Genomic DNA, 19,740 nt, shown 5'->3' with positions numbered 1-19,740 from the left:
GGGAGCACACAGATTATTTTAATGCAAGATTATTATGCTAGAACAGAACTATGGGTGTTGGGAAACACCATTGTCATTATGAAGACAAAATGAGGGAGGTTTCTGAAGCATCAAAGAGGCGGCTTATTGTTTTCCACAAGGCGTGGGAGAATCCCAAAGCTCCTTGGAGTTACTACTGTACCTTCTGCTTTTCCTCAGAAGCAAACAAAGGGAGCAATATCTTTAATTCTTGGGGAAAAGAAGGGCAAGGGTGTTTTCCACACTCTTGTGATCCAGATATGTGTGCCTTAAGTTGAATCAGATGTTGACTAATAGCAAAAAGGAAAAGACTATTAAAGAGAAAACCAACGAGCTTAAACCTTTAAAGTTTTCATATAAGATCTCTGATTTAGACTAGTTTCTTTATAGGTGTTAAACTTGCTGTAAAGCCTCTCAAAGAAACATTTTGAAGATTCAAGAGAGTAGGTATATGATGATATTTCCCAAAGGTACGTTAAGGAAATAGTGGTGATGTTTCACTTCTGTAAAGAGCTGTCCCATTTACAGGCTTGGTACTCAAAGTGTGGCCCACGCATCAGTAGCATCTCATCTCCTGGGAACTTATTAGAAATGCAGCCCCTCAGCCCCACCTCAGACTTAGGAAATCAGCTTCTGTATGTTAACAAGGTCCCCTGTGATTCTCATGCACATTAGGGTTTGAGAAGCCTTGGTCTGCAAAGTACTTTTATGTGTATCACTCCCCTGCCAGCATAGCATGAACATAGGAGGAAGTGATATTGACCTCACCACATGCAGGAATCACTTCCCCTGAGGTGAGGGAAATAATAATGATGGCAACAGCCATTCCTTAAGTCCCCGCTATACACCATTCACTCTGCATAGGTGATGAGACCCATTTACCCTCACCACACCTCATGAGGAAGGGATTATTAGCCTCATGTTACAGTTGAGGAAGACGAAGCTCAAGAGGGTAAGTGAGCCACCCAAGATCACACAGCCAAGAAATGCTAGAGCCTGAGCCTGCGTAGTTCCCTGATCTCAGAGCCCCTGCTCTTTGCAAGTGTTCGAGAACATGCTAGAATAAGAAGGGAATACTACAGCGGACTTCAGCCTTGGCTGCATTTTGGACTGCCTGGGGGACATTACAGAACACGGATGCCCACTCCACTGTCTTAGTGCGTTCGAGCTGCTAGAACAAAATACCACAGATGCGGTAGCTTAAAAACAGAAATTTACTGCTCTGGAGGATGGAACTGGGAGTTAAGGGGTGGGGCGCCTGGCTGGCTCAGTTGGTGGATCATGCGACTCTTGATCTCAGGGTTGTAAATTTGAGCCCCACATTGGGTGTAGAGATTACTTAAAAATAAAATCTTAAAAAAAAAAAGTCTGAGATGAGGGTGCCGGCATGGTTGGGTGTGGTTGGGTGATTTTCTCCCGGGTCATGGCAGAAGGGGCTGGGGATATCTCTGGAGCCTCTCTTATAAGGCACACCTCCCGTTCATGAGGGCTCCACCATCATGACCTAATCATCTCCCAAAGGCCCACCAACTAATACCATCACCTTTGGAGGTTAGGGTTTCAATATATAAATATCACAGGAATATAAGCACTCAGACCATAGCACTCACCCTCAGAGGTTCTGATTTAATTGGTCTGCAGTCTGAGATTTTTAAAAGCTCCCCATATGACTCTACTGTGTCCTTCAAGGTTGAGACCCACTGATTTACAGACAGACTAAATGTCTGTTTGGCACTGTTGACAGTTCCTCCTTCAGGAACAGCTCACCTGCCTCGGTTTACTTGTTGTATGAGTAGACTTTGAGGTGGCTGACAGAGCAGTCGCATAAATACCTAAAGCATTTCATGCATTGTTAAACACAACAATCGCATTGTGTCCAGGGAAAGAAAAATTGACTGCGTCCATCGAGATACAGCTAAATGTCTAAAGGCAGATAGATACCTTCTGTTATTTTTATGATGAGCACAGTTCTCTTATCTTACTCCTTACACAGCCTGGCCCTCAGCTCCAATCACCCTTACTTAAAATCTGGTAAGTCTGCAAGTGGGTCTCAAGTATTAGGCACGGAAATGTTTAAAAGGGCAAAATTCTAATCCTCCATCATTTGGTGATGGGATCTGGCTATGTGCTTTATATAAGTATTTCATTTAGTCCCCACCTTACCCCGCTTCTCAGGTGAGCAAACCGAGGTTCAGAGAAAGTAAACAATTTGCTGGGGCTTCGATTCAACTCAAAATAATGTCAAACAGCCCATGTGGTATTCTCTCTGCCACACTTTTTAATAAGAAGGAGAGTCTAATGCTACAGAGTCTATCCCTGGGAATTCAGGTTAGTTCAACAAAGACTTTTGGTGGCTCTGATGTGAGCCAGACACTGAACTCTAAGAATGAAGAAAGTAAGGTCATCTGACTCACAGAGCTCACAGTCTCGAAGGGTAGGCAAACGGCTAGAGCAGCAAAGCCCAATAGATAATGGGAGCCACATTTGTAATTTAAATGTGAGTCATTTTTAAAAGGTAAAAAAAAAAAGTGAGATTCATTTTAATAATACATTTTACTTAACAATGTATTAGGGGCGCCTGGGTGGCTCAATGAGTTAAGCATCCAACTCTTGATCTTGCTACCATTTTCTACTTTAAAAGGTATTTAAAATCCCCACATTGGGAAAGGTGTAATGCTGTGTTCCTTAGGCTGTTCTCTCTACACTCAGTGAAATAATACAGTTATGCTTCTTAGAGACCCTCAGCTGTAGATGCTCTCATATATCAAAATTTCAGCAAAATGACTGATTCCAACTTCGACAGACTGTTTGTCAGCCCAGCCTAGAGAAAAGTTACCTGTGTCTCCCAGGCCTGGTGACCCCTTGGTTCCTCGTGTCAGTAACATGTGTTTTTAATAGGGCTTAACTTTGTAATGATTATAGTCATATCAAACTTTTTAAGAATCTATCTGAACAATAGATGTTTTACTTTATTAGAATATTTTTAAAAACTGGCTAGATCACAAACTGTTCTATAGAATCCCTCTTCTGGGAGATGTGGGTAAAAGCTATCTTTCTGTGATGAAATAATTTGGGATAGTAGATCCCCCTCCAGGAAATTCATCCTGCAGATATTAGCGTCTGAAAGGCGCTGAGAAGTCCTACATTAACTTCGTTTAATCCAGTGCTTCGTATACAGTCGACCACAGAAGACACATGTGTCTCAGGACATCTGTTGGCCTCTCATGGGACACAGCTGCTCTGTGGAGCAAGGTATGGAAAACACAAAACTAGATGATTACTTTGCTATGACCCTGTATTTACATAATGGCAGCCCTTCCCACTAGAAGGGTAAGGCATAGACCTTTCCATTTTCGATCTACATTTATATAGTACAGACTAGAGAGTGACTCTAAAGGCCAACAGATCTCAAGAACTACCATTATTTTTGTGGAGATATTGTCTTTGCACCTGCTTAGATTGGAGTCACTCTGTATCTGAATGAACTGTTGTAGAAATCAGGACATGAAGAGGAATAGGGAACATGGATTAACCTCACATACCAGGAGAGGCTGGAACTCCTGCCCAAAGTTGGGTTACAAGACACTGGAAGCCCATAGTACCCTATCATCAAGCCAACTATAGTTACATTTGTGATTTTGATCAACTTGCATGATATGTCCAGCCTAATAATTAGATTAAATAATTTCACAATTAGATTACATTAATGAAAGACCATGCTTATTCTTTGGGGAAACGATGCTTGGCCTTCACTGGCAACACCTGGCAGCTTGTCGTTTAGGAACTGTTATCAGGATGGGTTGTTCATTACTTCAGAAACTGGGAGACTCTGGTCAGTGTAGAAACCACTCAATGCTACCGTGAATCATTTCACATCTGCCTGTCCGGAGAGCCAGATTCACTCTCTCCTTTCCTCTCCAGTCCGCTCTAGGACAAAGTATTCTCTCTTGCTTTGTGTGTTGCTTTCTGCCTCAGGGATGCAGTGTCTTTCAGTAACAGAGAATGTAGTGACTTTGCTGCTTTTTAATTTCCATTTCCCCAGACCCTTTAAGAATTGTAGACGGGTACGTGTAGTCTCTAAGCCCCAAGTGTGGTATTTTTTTTTTCACCTAATTTATGCAGATGCCTCATAAGAGAAAACTCATCCTTTTGTTTCTTACCCAGTTTTTTGTAATGAGCTATGCAACATTTAAAAAAAATTTAATGGATCGATATGTTTAAAGTATTTGTGTATTACTTATGAATTCATTTTTATGCCAAATAAATTTCATTAATGATTGTTTTAAAAAATCACCATTAAGCCAGTTAACATGTCTTAATGATTGGTGATAATCATTTATTCAAACAGACCTTTTTGAACTATTGCAGATAAGCCCATATTAAAAATATTTTTTCAATGTTTTTATTTATTTTTGAGACAGAGAAAGACAGAGCACGAGCAGGGGAGGGGCAGAGAGAGGGGAGACACAGAATTGGAAGCAGGCTCCAGGCTCTGAGCTGTCAGCACAGAGCCCGACATGGGGCTCGAACTCACAGACCGTGAGATCATGACCCGAGCTGAAGTCGGACGCTTAACCCGACTGAGCCACCCAGGCACCCCCAGATAAGCCCATATTAAAAGGAAATACAAATCCTCCCCATAGGCTAACACAGTATTGATCTGTACTATTTTGCATTACCAAAGTTCAAGGTGTGAAAGCACTTTTTTAAATATCTATTTATTTTGAGAGAGAGAGAGAGAGAGAGAGAGAAAGTGGGGGAGGGACAGGGAAAGAGGGAGAGAGAAAGAATCCCAAGCAAGCTCCATATTGTCAGCACAGAGCTGGACACAGAGCTGGCTCGAATCTACAAACCACAAGAGTATGTACCTGAGCCAAAATCAAGGGTCTGATGCTTAACTGACTGAGCCACCCAGGCGCCCTATGAAAGCATTTTTTATTCTTTTGTCCCCCACTTTAGAAGAGACTTGAGCAGGAGATCAGGTCATGATCTTGGAGTCCGTGGGTTCGAGCCCCATGTCGGGCTCTGTGCTGACAGCTCAGAGCCTGGAGCCTGCTTCAGAATCTGTGTCTCCCTCTCTCTGCCCCTCCCCCCTCATACTCTGTCTCTCTCAAAAATAAATAAACATAAAAAATTTTTTTAAATAAAAAAAAAAGAGAGAGAGAGACTTGGGCAGCATCAGTGTGCATCAGGACGGGCACCTGGCAGTGCTTGGAGGCTCTGTGTTTTGTTTGCAGGCATCTTCATTCCCATACTACCCTGTGTTGTGATCGTGCTTCCCCATCCAGGTTGTGAGCAGGCACCTCGTGTTCATCATCTCTTATCCCTGAGACCCACTGTGGCACTACGGTAAATGTTTGCCGAAAGAACGATAAAGGCAGTTTAGCGAATTATGTCCAGGCCAACAGAGATTAATAAATCAAGTTATTTTGCACTCTGGAGGGCTCTCAGGACCCGAGCCTAAAGAGATGAGATAGGAAACAGGTACATACTAACCGTCACCAGCTGTCTGACTTTGAGTAGGTTGCTCCCCTTCTTTGTACTTCAATTTCTCCATCTGGAAAATGAATGATTAATAACCTTGCATCCCTCCGAGTAATACTATAAAGATAAAGGGAAGACAGAGATGAGAGCATAGTGAGCTCTTTGGAGGCAAGATCTATGTAACACTCAGTCATCATAATTGCCACTGTTATTATTTCTCTAGGGTGTGCAATGTATTCAGTTCACTCCTTTGAAGAACACAGAGGAGAGCTAGCTGGGGTGGAGGGTTCACACTGTGAGACGTGGAAGGTGAGGCTGGATATGCATTTTAGAATCCATCCAGTTTCGGATCTGTCTTCTCAGTATTAGAGAACCTGCAGGACTTTGTCCTAAAGGATCACCTTCCCCCACCCCCGTGGCAAGTTGATGAAATGAAAACCTGACACAACTGAAGACCCATGACTTTATCTCAGGTGAGCAATCTAGAGATGATTTAGAAGCCACTAAGCATAGGTAGTGCTTTCCCCCCGATTTCCCATTTTCTACCTGCATATCCTGCCCACAGAAGCATTGGTTTATTGCCCTGGTACCATTAAATGCTATCAAATATAATGGTTAAGGGCTTGAACTTTAGGGATGCCTGGATGGCTCAGTTTGTTAAGCAGCCAGCTCTTGATTTCGGCTCAGGTCATGCTCTCACGGTTCAGGCTCCTTGCTGACAGTGTGGAGCCTGCTTGGGATTCTCTCTCCCTCTCTCGCTGCCCTCCCCCCACTCAAAACAAATACATAAACTTAAAAGGAAAAAGAGCTTGGACTTTAGAATCAGACTGCCCGAGTTCAAATCCCAGCTTGTTACTTTCTCATTGTATGACCTTGAGCAAAAATTCCTTAACCTCTCTGACTCATCTGGAATGTGAGGATAATTATAGTACTTAACTCATATGCTCTTGTGAAAATTACATCAACACATATAAAATACTTAGAATGGTGCCTGGCACATAGTAAGTTCTCAGTAATTTTAGCTATTTAAGTGGCTATTACTGTATACCAGGATTGCTCCAGACACTGTATTTATCATCCTTCTGTCATCTAACTATAGATCCGAGACCAGGATTTGGCCAGCGCCCAAGCACATGGAGAATGAGGCCAAATCCCATTGGAGCACAAACCACGTACTTTATTTACGAGTAAATATTAGATACAGCTTGCCTTATTTGAAGGTCAGACAGAAAAAAAAATAGAGATAAATGAAAAATTTCTAAAGAATAAGACAGAGGCAACCTTGATTTTCAGAAGGTCAGTAGAGCTTTAAAAATTGTCTACTGTAGGAACTAAGAGAAAAGTTTATACCAGTTTGGTATCCTTGGTAGATGCAAAAAGACACAAAACAGGATAGGAAATCATAAGGAGAACACAGGTTGATATGGGGGACAAGGAGCAGCTGGAAAAGAAGACGGGTTATAGAAGGAAGAATTGCAGGGGTTCCTGGGTAGCTCAGTCAGTTACACCTCTGACTTGGTTTCCGCTCTGGTCATGATCTCATAATTTGTGGGATCGAGCCCCTGCATCAGGCTTTGTGCTGACAGTGTGGAGCCTGCTTGGGATTCTCTACCTACCTCTTTCCCTGCCCTTCCTCCCTCAAAATAAATAAATAAACGTTTTTTAAAAAAAGAAGGAAGAACTGCAAGGAACCTAGCCATATAAAACCCATAATAAAGGTGGAACTGGGCATAACGGATATAGTGGGAAACCTAATCAGTGAAGTGGAATATTCTAGCTCTGCTAGAATACAGAGACAAAGACAAGAATTAGGAGATATTAGCATAGGACTTGAGGGTCTTCTTTTTCCCATCTTGCTCCCACATTTTAGTTGGTTGATGTCTACCAAGAGAAGTTTGAACCTGCCACGTTCCTGTCAACTGCCCTTCTTTGGCTCCTTGACCGATACCAGAAAATGTGTTTCTTTTGCCACATCCTTCACCCCAGGTCTCGAATGGAGTCTCTTGTATAGTATGATATCCCTGAAAGCCATAATTGATATACTTCTGGCCCAGCACCTGGTTGAGCATCCAACTCTTGATTTTGGCTCAGGTCATGACCACACGGTTCATGAGATCAAGCTCTGCACTGAGCATGAAGCCTGTTTGGGATTCTCTCTTGCTCTCTCTCTCTCTCTCTCTCTCTCTCTCTCTCCCCCTCCCCCTCCCTCCCTCCCTCTCTCCCTCTCCCCCTCCCTCCCTCCCTCCCTCTCTCCCTCCCTCCCTCCCTCTCTCCCTCTCCTTATCTCTCTCCTCCCTGCCACGCCCCTCTCCCCTGCTCAAGCTCACTCAATTCTAAGTAAAAAAAAAAAAAAAGCATAGTTACTTTTACATTGTCAAAACACTGTCAGAAGGGTTACTGAACTGAAAGCATTCTTTTATTCTACAAAGCAGAGCTTAGAGAAATGGTCATTTTCATTACCAAGAAATGAGAAATGATGATTGTCTACATCCTTTAAATTCATATCAAATGACCTAATTTTATTTTTTTTTTAATTTTTTTTAACGTTTATTTGTTTTTGAGACAGAGAGAGACAGAGCATGAACGGGGGAGGGCCAGAGAGAGAGGGAGACACAGAATCTGAAGCAGGCTCCAGGCTCTAAGCTGTCAGCACAGAGCCCGACACGGGGCTGGAACTCACAGAGCGGGAGATCATGACCTGAGCCAAAGTTGGACACTTAACCAACTGAGCCACCCAGGCGCCCCGTCAAATGACCTAATTTTAGACAAAGACCTGTTGGCAGATACCTGTCATCAAAATTCTTTTTATTACTATCTTCCTTTAAGGAAGGACCTGGCTTTGTTTTCATTATCTTTAAAAATCAGCACATGTAATATGATCTTGATAATATAACCAAAACAATGGAAACCAACACCAAAACAGATTGTCAGGAACCATACTAGAATGTTAGCAATGATTATTTCAGACAGTCACCAAGTAGGAGAGAGCTCTTCTGTATTTCATATTTCTGACATTGAATATGGTAACAGTAATCCCTTGGCTAAGAAATAGGAAATCTTATTTAAATGCCTGAAGCCAACAGGGGCTTATTTTTCTCACAACACAGTGTGAGGTATCTGACATTGGTTCAGAGGGTAAGAATAACAGGGGCTATTACTCTGCAACTAATTCTTTTGGCCTTTTACTCAGGCTAGTACCTTATGCTTCATGGTCACATGGTGGCTGCTGAAGTTCCAGGCATCATGACTTGTTCAAGTCAGCAGAAGCAAGAGATGCTGAGCCAATTGCTTCAGTATCCTTTTATTTATTTCAGAGAAGCGATTGCTTTTCTAAAATGCCAGGACACTCCTGATTTTGTCTACTGACCATGATAGTGTCTCCCTAACTGCAAGGGAGACTGGGAAAGCTTTCCAGCCCCACAGCCAGGGACAGCTAGGGGAAGCAGGAAGTTGAAAATGAGTGTTGGCTGAGCCAAACTTTGCTGTCTTCTGGAAGCCTTTTTTTGACATGTATTATTTGTATAATTGAAAAAATATACTTGAGATTATTATGTTCAATTTTGATCATTATGGAATCCCAGTAATGTAAAAATATGCACACCAAAAGGACAAAAAGAAAGCCACAGAAGCTTTAAAATTGTCTGCTCTGGCTCTTGACACTAATTGTATTCTGCATTAATGTTCCTGTATATAATCAGAGGAGAAGAGGTTAGGTGGTTCTTTTATTTATATGTAGGTGGAAGAAGTGGTTGGCCAGAGGTAAGAGTGTAGATGGACAGCTGACTGATCTGGCCAGATGGACAGACAGGGACCCACCCCTTCCTAACGTAGCAAGGTTGAGATATGTCAAGAACTAACAAATGTTCTGGGAAGCCCGAGTTCCGGTGGTTTCTACAGGTTCCCCTTATCTCGTGAGTCTACAACTTGAATAAAGGAGGTAAATGGGACTTCAGATTTAAAGCGGTTCACAAGAGCTTTCTAGTACATGTTTAAATATCATCTCTGTGCTATGCATGAATGAGCCAGCCTCAGGAGCCTCTAATTTCCTAAGTAAATCCCTCTCAATTAAGCAGAAAGAGAAGGAAAACTGAAAGCAGTAAATGGATTCACAGTTTTAATCCCATCTTGCTCTTTTCCATGTTTTTGAAATTGCCCTCACCAAAAGCCCATGTACTAATAGAAAAATGAGCAGAATATATGAATCACTTGTTTTGATAGCATTATGCTTAATCTAGCTAGAACACTTCACACAATCATAGAGTTTGAGTTTTCTATCCAGTGTGAATTTTTAAAATGAAGCCTTTCAGACCCGATTGCCTTGGGAAAGCAGATTTTATAATTTGCTCTCCAGCCTGGCTGGAAAATCCATCTGTCTTTGCAATTGAATTTGCAAAGTGAAATCATTTTTGAAGGGCTGTTCTTTTGGCCAGCTCTTCTGCTGCTCCTCCCTTTCCCTGTCTGTTTCCAGGGCTCCCTGTTGGTCTGGGCACACTGTGCCATCTTCTTGTCCTCTCTGGGCCGAGGGAATGGCGCATTCCTGGGGGATGGGCTTTGTCCTCACCCCAGATTGCTGCCTCAGACTCTCAGAGGGGCAAAATAATTCAGGGGGAAGGTGCTGGGCGGGGGTAGGGGGAGGCATTGAGCCTGGGTTCAGGTCCTAGCTCTGTAACTTAGCGGCCCTGTGGCTTTTGTGAGTGTCTTCGAAAGCAGAACCCCTCCCCCCCAACCCTGCCTTTGTTCTAGAGTCAAAGAAGTTAATGGAGGCCCAAGGACTTTGAAAACTGACAAGTGCCATGAAGTGTTTCATTGGATTCTGCTCAACAATTCAACAAACAGCTTTGGAAACATTGAGTTTTAGGTTACTTGAGGTCCATCCAGTAGACAGATTTAGGAGACTAACATTTCAGAGAGAAGTCCGAGCTGGAAATGCATCTTTGGGAGCCCACACAGTTGGTTCTTGGTGTCAGGAATTGAATCAGATCACAAAGGAGAGTTTTGTGTATTATTGTCACTATTATTAGTGCTACTACTATTTTTATGATTTAGGAAGGTTCCCCTCTCCCTTATTAGTTATCATAATGAAATTGGAAAGAAGCCCCATTATAGGTGTCTTTTTTTTTTAATTTTTAATGTTTTTATTTATTTTTATTTAAAAAAAATTTTTTTTTTTTTAACGTTTATTTATTTTTGAGACAGAGAGAGACAGAGCATGAATGGGGGAGGGTCAGAGAGAGGGAGACACAGAATCCGAAACAGGCTCCGGGCTCTGAGCTGTCAGCACAGGGGCCTGATGCGGGGCTCGAACTCACGGACCGCGAGATCGTGACCTGAGCCGAAGTCGGCGCTCAACCGACTGAGCCACCCAGGCTTGGCATTCACTGTTTTATTTGATCTTCATAATCATCATCTGAGAGAGGTGAAAACAGGAGGCCAGGAAAAGTAGTTACTTTCCTAAGGGCACGAGACAGTGTTAGCCTCTACAGGCTAACATGGTTGTTATTATTAGAATTTCATATCTAAGTGAGAACTTCCTTGTGGCCAAAGCAAAAAGAGAAACACATAATTCTTATGAACCCGAAAGATGGGAGCATAGAATTCCTCAGGAAAGCTGAATTCTAAAAGAAATTTCTGGAGACATTTTTATATATGGGATTATGGTAACAAAGTTTATAGTATAGCTAAAATTTTAGCAGCAAAGATTATAATAGATTTCAGTGTGCTTTTTCTAATAACAAATTTGAAGAAAAAATCAACTAAGCCTAGGGTGTTAAGATTAAACCTCAATTCACTGAAGCCTGTTCAGTGTGGGTTCACGGTCATTTGTTCAAGTTATAGATGTCAGTGGTCTCGCTTGATTCAGGGCTAGAGTTCAGGACATCCAGAGGAATGGATGACTCAGAATCCCTTCAGGAAACTTCTGTTAGTAGGTGTCTTTCCCTGACACGGACAGTTTGAAACTGTAGGTTATGACAAGGGCTTGGAGGGTTGATATCGGATGGTACGTCCATGAGGATGTGCTAGGGTCCGGTGCAGTAACAACAGCCCACAAATCTCAGTGGTCCAAAACAACAGAGTATTCTGTTCACACCCAGGCTACCACAGGTTCATGTAACACTCGGATACTCCTCACGAATCCGGGCCTGCCGCGGCTCCATCTTCCAATAGCAGCAGCGCCATCTGGAACGCGTAGCTTCGGCAGTCAGGCAGGCAGGGGAAGAGAGAGCACGGAATATTGTGCTCCAGCTCTTAAGTGCTTCTGTCTGGAAGGAACACATCGCTTCCACTCACATCCCATTGGGCAAAACAAGTCCCTTGGCCATGCCTGAGTTCTTCTGAGTAGGAAATACACATCTGGGTGTAGAAGAGAACCAGAGGAGGGAACATTATAGAGTCAACCCCAGATGAGGGGAGAAAGGCAGTTCAAACCAAGCAAATGCGATGGGAAAGTCAGGCATACCAGGTAGGGTGGGACTGAGCCACAGGGCCAGTGGGGCTGCTGCTTTGGCTGGTGTACCATACATAAGGAGCATGGGGCAGGAACGGCTGGGTTGGTACCGGGTCCGCGCAAAGTCTGTAAATGCCATTGTCACTGGTGTGCCCTCTACTCTGCAGGCCAGAGGGACTCTGCAGGTGCTCCCGGGAGGTGGGACTGGCCCAGTGTTCTATGGCTCAGCTCAAGGGAGAAGCAGAACCAGTTATCTCTGCATTTCAGTGATTGAACCCCAGACCTTGAAACAAAAGAAATGTTTGTTTCGTATTGAAACGAACTCCCTGTAACATTCTCTGCATTGTTAACTTATGAGGGTGCTTCCCTCCTCTTATTGTGATTCAGAATGAAAACCAGGCACACTTTGCCTTCTCCAAACAGTGACTAATGGCGGGGCTGCGCCAGGCAGGCCCAGCGTATTTTTCACTCTGCTCCGGGCTTCCTACCAAGTTCTCTCACAGTGGCCAGGCCACAGCCGTTAGGGATGACTGTGCCTAGCACTTCCTACCTCATCATCCATCTCCGGAGCACCCCTCTCCAGCCACCTCCTTTTTAATAGGTTTAATTATTACTTCCCCTACTTCATGGTACAATTAATCTTCCCCACTGCCTCAGGATTTACAGCCGTACAGGCCCCGGGAATTTCCGAGCTGTTCACCTGCAGTCTTGGTTTTAACTCTCTGAGGGAAGTAAGAAGTGGGGCCATGTATGAAGGCAGTGAAATAAGTGTGGGCTCCAGTGGACTCCGGGCTGGCTTCTTGTCACTGTCATTCAGCACACGCCGTTGGGATGGTGGCAAGAGGGGGTGACAGAGGAACTAAACTGTGCCTCTGTTCAGCCTAAGGAGAGCCTTGGGGGCCAGGGGTTGAGCAAATAGGGCCTCTCTGTTTCTCTTTCAGCAGCATTGTATTTCCTGCAAGTTTGGTTGTCAGATGAATGAATTCTGAGGATCTAACGCACAGGGCGGTGGCTGTAGTTAGTCATATCTATTGTAGCTAAGAGAATAATAGATCTTTAGGTATTCACACCGCAAAAAAAGGTGATGGATGTGTTAATTAACTTGATTGTGGTAATCATTTCACAGTGAATACGCATATCAAATCATCACATTCTATCCTTTAAATATATACAGTTTTGTCAATTATACCTCAGGAAAGCGGGGTTAGAAAAAGACAGTTTTCAGTGGAGTCTGTCTGTGGGAGGGAGAGGTGGCGTATGAGGGATTTCCTCAACCTTATTATAGTGGGCTCCTCAGAACTGAAACAGAAGGGGAGGGCAGTTGGCACCTGGGACAGAAGTGCCACTGAACTCAGTGTCACAGAAGACATCCCCAATTGCTGCTGAAGCAAAAGAAGATAACAGGCCCTTAACTTCACTTACCCTTTGGAGGAACAGGAAGAGCCTGGTGGGTTGCATAGAAAAGGTAGACAGATGTAATTAAGATAAATGATGGCGGAAGAGACTCATGGTGGCCCAAGAGTTCTCCAGAGGTGACGCCCCCACGAATGATTACATCTGCCTACTCCTCCTGCATTCCTACACCTCTTAGGATTTCCTGTTCTCTGATGTACACCTCTCTGCTTTAGATATGGATTTAGCCAGACCAGCAATTTGTTCTTTTATAGCTGCCACAAGGTTGGTTTGCCACAACAGAATCCTAACATTAATGTAGAACGAGTGGGTCCAAAATCATGACCGCCTTTCACTGGAAGGCATTCCAGCTTCATTCCAGAAGGGCAACGGGTGAGAGAACACAGACTCCTGAGTCAGAAGAACCTAAGTCCCAGTATCAGGCCTGTCACTTGGAGCTCTACAGGCCCAAGTGAGTTCTTGAAACTTCTCTGAGACCACAGTAGTGACCTCACAGGTTTGTTCTGAAGCATGAAGGAGATTGTCAAGTAGAGGGCCAGGCACTGGTTTTCAGAAGAGCTTACCTACCAGGAACATGCTTGTGGCTAAAATCACCTGAGAAGTTAATTTTGAAATTAAGTGCATGTAAAGATTTCTGTACCTTTGCTGTCCTCCAATGGCAAAAATAATGGGCTAGTCTCCAGGCTCATAAATAGTAACCTGAAAATGAGATAAAACATCCAGTTGGTTGCATTTCCAACACAGAGCACTTTGCTCTCGTGCCTTGGGTTCCAGCCATCTGTTTACTAGGCAGCTCTGTCCCCTCCTCCCCACTCCAAGCCTGGGGACATTTTAGGTACACTGTGGGTAAACTCTGTGTGGAGGCTTGAGAGGGAGAGGATTCAGGGAGCCAAATGAGCTGGAATAATGGGTGCCGATCTTTTGAAATTCAAGGTAAAACTCAATATCGTGAGCATAAATAAATCACAGCGGCAAGACAAGGCACTGTGTTTTCTCAGTCCTCTCAGCCCAGAGAAGGGATATGGAGGCTGGTATACCCATACACGCTGGTGACCAGCTGATTTCTTTCTCGCGAGGTCCCAAAGACAGAAAAAATGAACTTGAATATCCACATCAGGACTTAGCTATGGGGAAGTTTCCTGACCCAAAAGGAACTACAGAAGGATGTGCCAGCACGGATCTCTCTGAACGTCTTGATTACTTGGCTTATCTTTCTGTTATGGAACTTGTCACACCCCCACACACACTCCCACACATGGTAGAGGGTATGGTATAATGAACCCCCACGTACCCATAGCCCAGTTATCACCATTTTGCTAATCTGCTTTCATCTATTTTCATAAATGCACCCACAGCCACCCACCCACCCACATGTGCTCACTTCTCTCCCCTCCTGGAGTGTTTTTAAAGCATACCACAGCCACTATGTCGTCTCATCTGCGAATACTTCTAGATGTATTTCTAACAGAGGAGAACTTCTTAGCACAGCTGCTGTCCCATGTACCCCCCCCTCCCACCCAGGAGACTGATAACAGTTCCTTTATGCCTCCTGTTTGGAAGCAGATGGGCTGGTACAGCTGAGGGCCCGTGCACCTAGAGTCCCTCCCTCCACTCTGCCATGGCCTCACTTCCTCTCACTGGGCCTGGGTCACGTCACTCATAACGTCAGCCTGAGGGAGAGCCTCTTCCGGCTCCCCCAGCTCACCATTTCCCTTGAGAATAGCTGGGGCTTTAGCTAGTCTGCGACAGATCCCACCCCGCTGGAAAGCAGTGGGAGAGAACAGATGAGCTCTTAAAGCCCCACTTGGATCACATACTATTCATAAGTAGAGCAATCATATTTTCAGTAAGTGAGAAGAGCACCTCCATTGTTTGTGGAGGCAGGCTGAGGCCCTGCTTCCAGAGAATTCACAAGAGAAAAGGCAGCCAGATGGAAGTCACTGCTGAAATGCTAAATGTTCTAACTGCAGTAGAAATTCTGCTTAGCTCATCCCATACCCCTTGGTCTTAGCTGGTCATGGCTAATCATACAAAGCAGACTGTATTGAGCATTTACTATGTCCCAGGCCCTAGTGCTGGCTTGTCTTAAGTATCGTCTCCTGGGGCCTCCCAACAGCTTTTGAAGTAAGTATTCTTAATCCCAGGCAGTGACCATTCCTGATGCCAAGGCAGAGGCCTACTGTGGTGATGTATAAATCCATATGCATGTGTCCTTTCTCCACGCGCCCTTGTAGGAACGCGGCTTTGTGAGGATCTTCTGCCCCACTAATCTTCATTTAATCCCCCTCCCCTGCAGCACGTTGTCACCTAGCACGCCCCTGCTGACAGGCTCTCTGTAAGTCTTCATCTGAGTGACGGCCCTGGAAAATCAAGCTGTGGTCTCGAAAGGGAAGGAGGATCTGCAGATTATCTCCTCAGCATGTGCAGTCACTCTGCTGGCAGTTCTCAGGGCCGCTTTTATGTTGCCTCAACAAAGAGAACGGCTGCCAAGAGTGTGTAATGTTCTGTTCAGAATTCTCCAGGCTGGCAGAGGCTGCGACAGTAGAGACACAGGGCAAGATGAAAAAGTTCCCATTTCAGCCAGGCCCATCGCCTCTTACCCTCACCCATGTCCAGAAGTCTGTTTTTGAGAATCTTCCGATGATTCTCTATAGAGCCTTGGAAGTGGCAGACGAGGAAGAAGGGGAGGAGGAAGGGGAGTGCGCAGGCGAGCTGGCTGGGGGTCAGATCATTTTGCCATCACCAGCAGGCAGTTTCTTTCACAACTCATTGAACCCTGGGTAGCCATTATCATCCCAACTGCTCCCTATTAACTAGGCCAGACTCTTGAGGCCATGCGAGGAAACAGAGAATTCCTTTCCTTTCTGTCTCTGTCTAAATACCGCTGGTACTGCGTTCAGACAGCACGCTGCAGGTCACAAAGCTTATTGATACACACTCTTATGATTCTCATACCGTTTCTCTGAGATGGTGTAACCTGACCTAAATAAGAAAACAAAAATACCAAAAAGTTTTTAGTTAGGAAAGAAAGGGAAAGGAAGGGAGGGAGGGAGGGAGGGAGGGAGGGAGGGAGGAAGGAAGGAAGGAAGGAAGGAAGGAAGGAAGGAAGGAAGGAAGGAAGGAAGGAAGGAAGGAAGGAAGGAGGAAGGAAGGTTGGTTCAGAGACATCAGTTGACTATTTCAAAGGTACCCAGCCAAATAAGATGGGAGCCATTCCCATTGTGCTTTAAAACACAACTGCTGACTTCAAGTTCTGTGCCTTTTCCATGGTCATGTGCCTTCCAGACACTTAGCCAATTTCCTGGAGGATGGTGTATGGGGGGACTAGCAAGGGAGACCTGTGTCCTTGGTGGCAGGGAGCATGCAAAACACTCAAGCTTTCTCCACTGCCTCCTTTGCCTTCTCTGAAGGGCTCACATGGCTTAACATCTTAACATCATCTTGGAAACCAACTAATGATCATATTGGCTTTAAAAACCATTGCAAAGAAATCTAAAAGCTGTGAGGGAGGGGAGGGATCAATGCAAAGGCTTTGCTGTGGGAGCAAGTGCTCAGGGAAATGTGGGCACGCCTGCTGCTCTCCCCAGCTCTGACTCTGTTCCCACCCACGGACTCTTGTCTGGGCAGATATTTTCACTCTCATTTCAGAAACGCGGAAGCTGAGGACAGAGGGAGCAAATGATTCATATCCTTGAAGAATTCCCGGCAATTTGAAATCTAAAAAATTTTCTTTTTACGTAAAGGCAGTTTAGGGATACAGGCCAAATTCAGGTCTTTAGAACTGAAATGTTTGTCACTAAGAATTTTTCACCACTAATGGGGTTCTAGGTGATGCTAAGGTATTGCCTCTTGGTTAGCTTAGAGTTTCTAACCTTGAGACAGGTTCTGAAAAACTTGATCCTTCCAGCAAGGATACCGGTGACATCTCCAACCCAGGGAATGACCTGACCCAATCCCCAGGAGTATTACTTTGCTCGATGGATCAGAGCTTTAAAAATACTTTCAGTAATTTTTAAGCCAAGTGTTATGCATTCATCATAGGAAAAAAAAAACACCTAAAATACAGGTAAGCAAAATGAAAAAATACCTGCAATTTCACCACCCAGATTATTACTGTTAACATTTAAATAAATTCTATGCTGTATGTGTACATACAAATGTAAGCATGCATGTACACATTAATGTTTTTATTAAAATGTACTGTTTTGTGGCCATATATTCCATTAACATTGTAATTTTTCCATGTCGTTATATAATCTTCTACTTCACCATTTTCTTTTAAATTTTATTTTGGAGAGAGTGAATGGGGGAGAGGGGCAGAGAGAGAGAGAATGAGAATCTTAAGCAGGCTCCACGCTCAGGGAAGAGCCCACCATGGGGCTTGATCCCACAACCCTGGGATCATGACCTGAGCCAAAATCAAGAGTCAGACAGACAAGGAGAGCCACCCAGGTGCCCCACCATTTTTTTTTTTTAATTAAGTTTCATTTGTTCTAGGGCAAACTCAAAAGGGTTTTTTCCTACTTCACCATTAAAAAAAATTTTTTTAATGTTTATTTTTGAGAGAGAGAGAGAGAGAGAGAGAGAGAGAGAGAGAGAGAGAGAACGAATGGGGGAGGGGCAGAGAGAGAGGGAAACACAGAATCCAACGCAGGGTCCAGGCTCTGAGCTGTCAGTATGGAGCCCAACGCAGGGCTCGAACCCACCAACTTCAAGATCATGACCTGAGCTGAAGTCGGACACTTAACTGATAAGCCACCCAGGCACCCCCCCACCTCCTTCACCATCTTTAATGGAACTATGTTATTCCATTATATAGAAGACCATGATTTACTGAGTTTTTTTTTTTTCCTAATAAAATTTATTGTCAAGTTAGCTAACATACATTATATACAATGTGTTCTTGGTTTGGGGGATAGATAGGGTTATTTTTAAATTGTGAAATATTTTACACTCATAAGAAAATGCACAGACTAATTAACCATAGTTTGTTTAATCTCTACCACCTTGAGGATTTCCTTTCCAGGAAGCCTATTTTCAGCCTAATTTCAGTTACTAATATTTGAATTTCAGTCTGCAGTTTATAGTGCCCTTGCACATACATTATTTCATTTGATCCTTACCACTGGCCTCTAAGATTGGCATCGAGATTATTATTTTCCTCACTTTATAGATGAACTGTGAAAAGTCCAGAGAGGCTAAATGATTTATCCAGTATCCTGAGTCTAGTTAACATCAAAGAGCTGGCTAGGCCCAGGGGTACACGCAACTCCTATGGAGGGGCAGACCTCTACCCCAGGCAGGAGAGGACGTTGGCCAGAAGGGCAGCCCTCATGCGCTCCTCTCTCCCCATCTCGCCTCAGCGTTTCTGATGTGTGCTGACATTATTTGTTTCCTGACTGTCCCCCTTATATACCCTGTGTGCTGTCTGAGGGCAGCCTTGTGTCTGGTTTCACTGTCTGCCCCCTCTGCCTACCACAAGGCTTAGCACGCAGTAAATCCCGGCCCAGCGCATGAGCGAGTGAATGAAATGTGTCACAGAGATAAGCAAATTGTGGGGGCTGCATTTTGACAACTTTCTTTCTCGGCGTGTCTATTTTCAGTTCAGACGTTTAACAAGAACCCAGCTTGGTGTTTTTGTGTTTTTGTACTTCTGCAGGTTTAGGTCGTCACTGAAAAAGTCACACACTAAGTCGTGGAAGAGTATGTTCAAAGCCAAGGGCAAGGAGAAACCTGTTTGTGTACTAGATTCTCTCCATCTTTTCCAGTGTCCCCCCCCCCCCCCCACCACCTCACCCCAGGCCCCACTGGGATGAACCAGGCTCTGCTTAAAGGTGCCTGCCAAGTTACTTTGATGATATCCCTCCTTTGGAACTACTTTATATTTTTTATATTGATGATCTATCCCATTTTGAACTGCTTGTAGAAACAATAGCTTAGCAGCTATAGCATAGTTTATGAGGGTTGTTTAAAGTGCTGTTATTATCGACTGTAAAAGCTATAGACAGAATTACAAGAAATTTTGGAACAAAAAAATCATTCAAATGCCATCACCTCACAAGGCGACAGTTTCCATTTTTGCATAATCCCCTCAAGGTCCTGTCCATGCGCGCACATTTATTTTCCTAGATGTTGTCACAGGGAGCGTGCGGCATTGTTTTCTGCTTTTTCCACTTATTAGCGGAAGAACCTTTTCCCCCCATTTTTCTACATAGACTTCATAATTATCTTTTAATGACTGCATAATCCTCTGTCGAGTTGATATACCAAAATGTACTTCCACAGCCCCCCAGTGTTGGCTGTTTCAGATGTTTCTGATTTCCCACTAATCTATAAATGCTGTAGTGAAGATTGTTATGTGAATAGCTTTTGCATTTGTC

General features: G+C 44.0%; 1 protein-coding gene across 4 annotated transcripts in view; it reads left to right on the top strand.

Moving 5' to 3' along the window:
- The window catches only part of TTC28 (tetratricopeptide repeat domain 28), a 637,046-nt gene that overhangs the window by 500,408 nt on the left and 116,898 nt on the right, over positions 1 to 19,740 (top strand). The gene's annotated exons all lie outside the window — the stretch shown is intronic.

This window comes from Neofelis nebulosa, chromosome 11, assembly GCF_028018385.1.
Source record: "Neofelis nebulosa isolate mNeoNeb1 chromosome 11, mNeoNeb1.pri, whole genome shotgun sequence".
Classification (NCBI taxonomy): domain Eukaryota; kingdom Metazoa; phylum Chordata; class Mammalia; order Carnivora; family Felidae; genus Neofelis; species Neofelis nebulosa.
The sequence above is the reverse complement of the archived record's forward strand: the minus strand, read 5'-3'. Positions and strand labels throughout refer to the sequence as shown.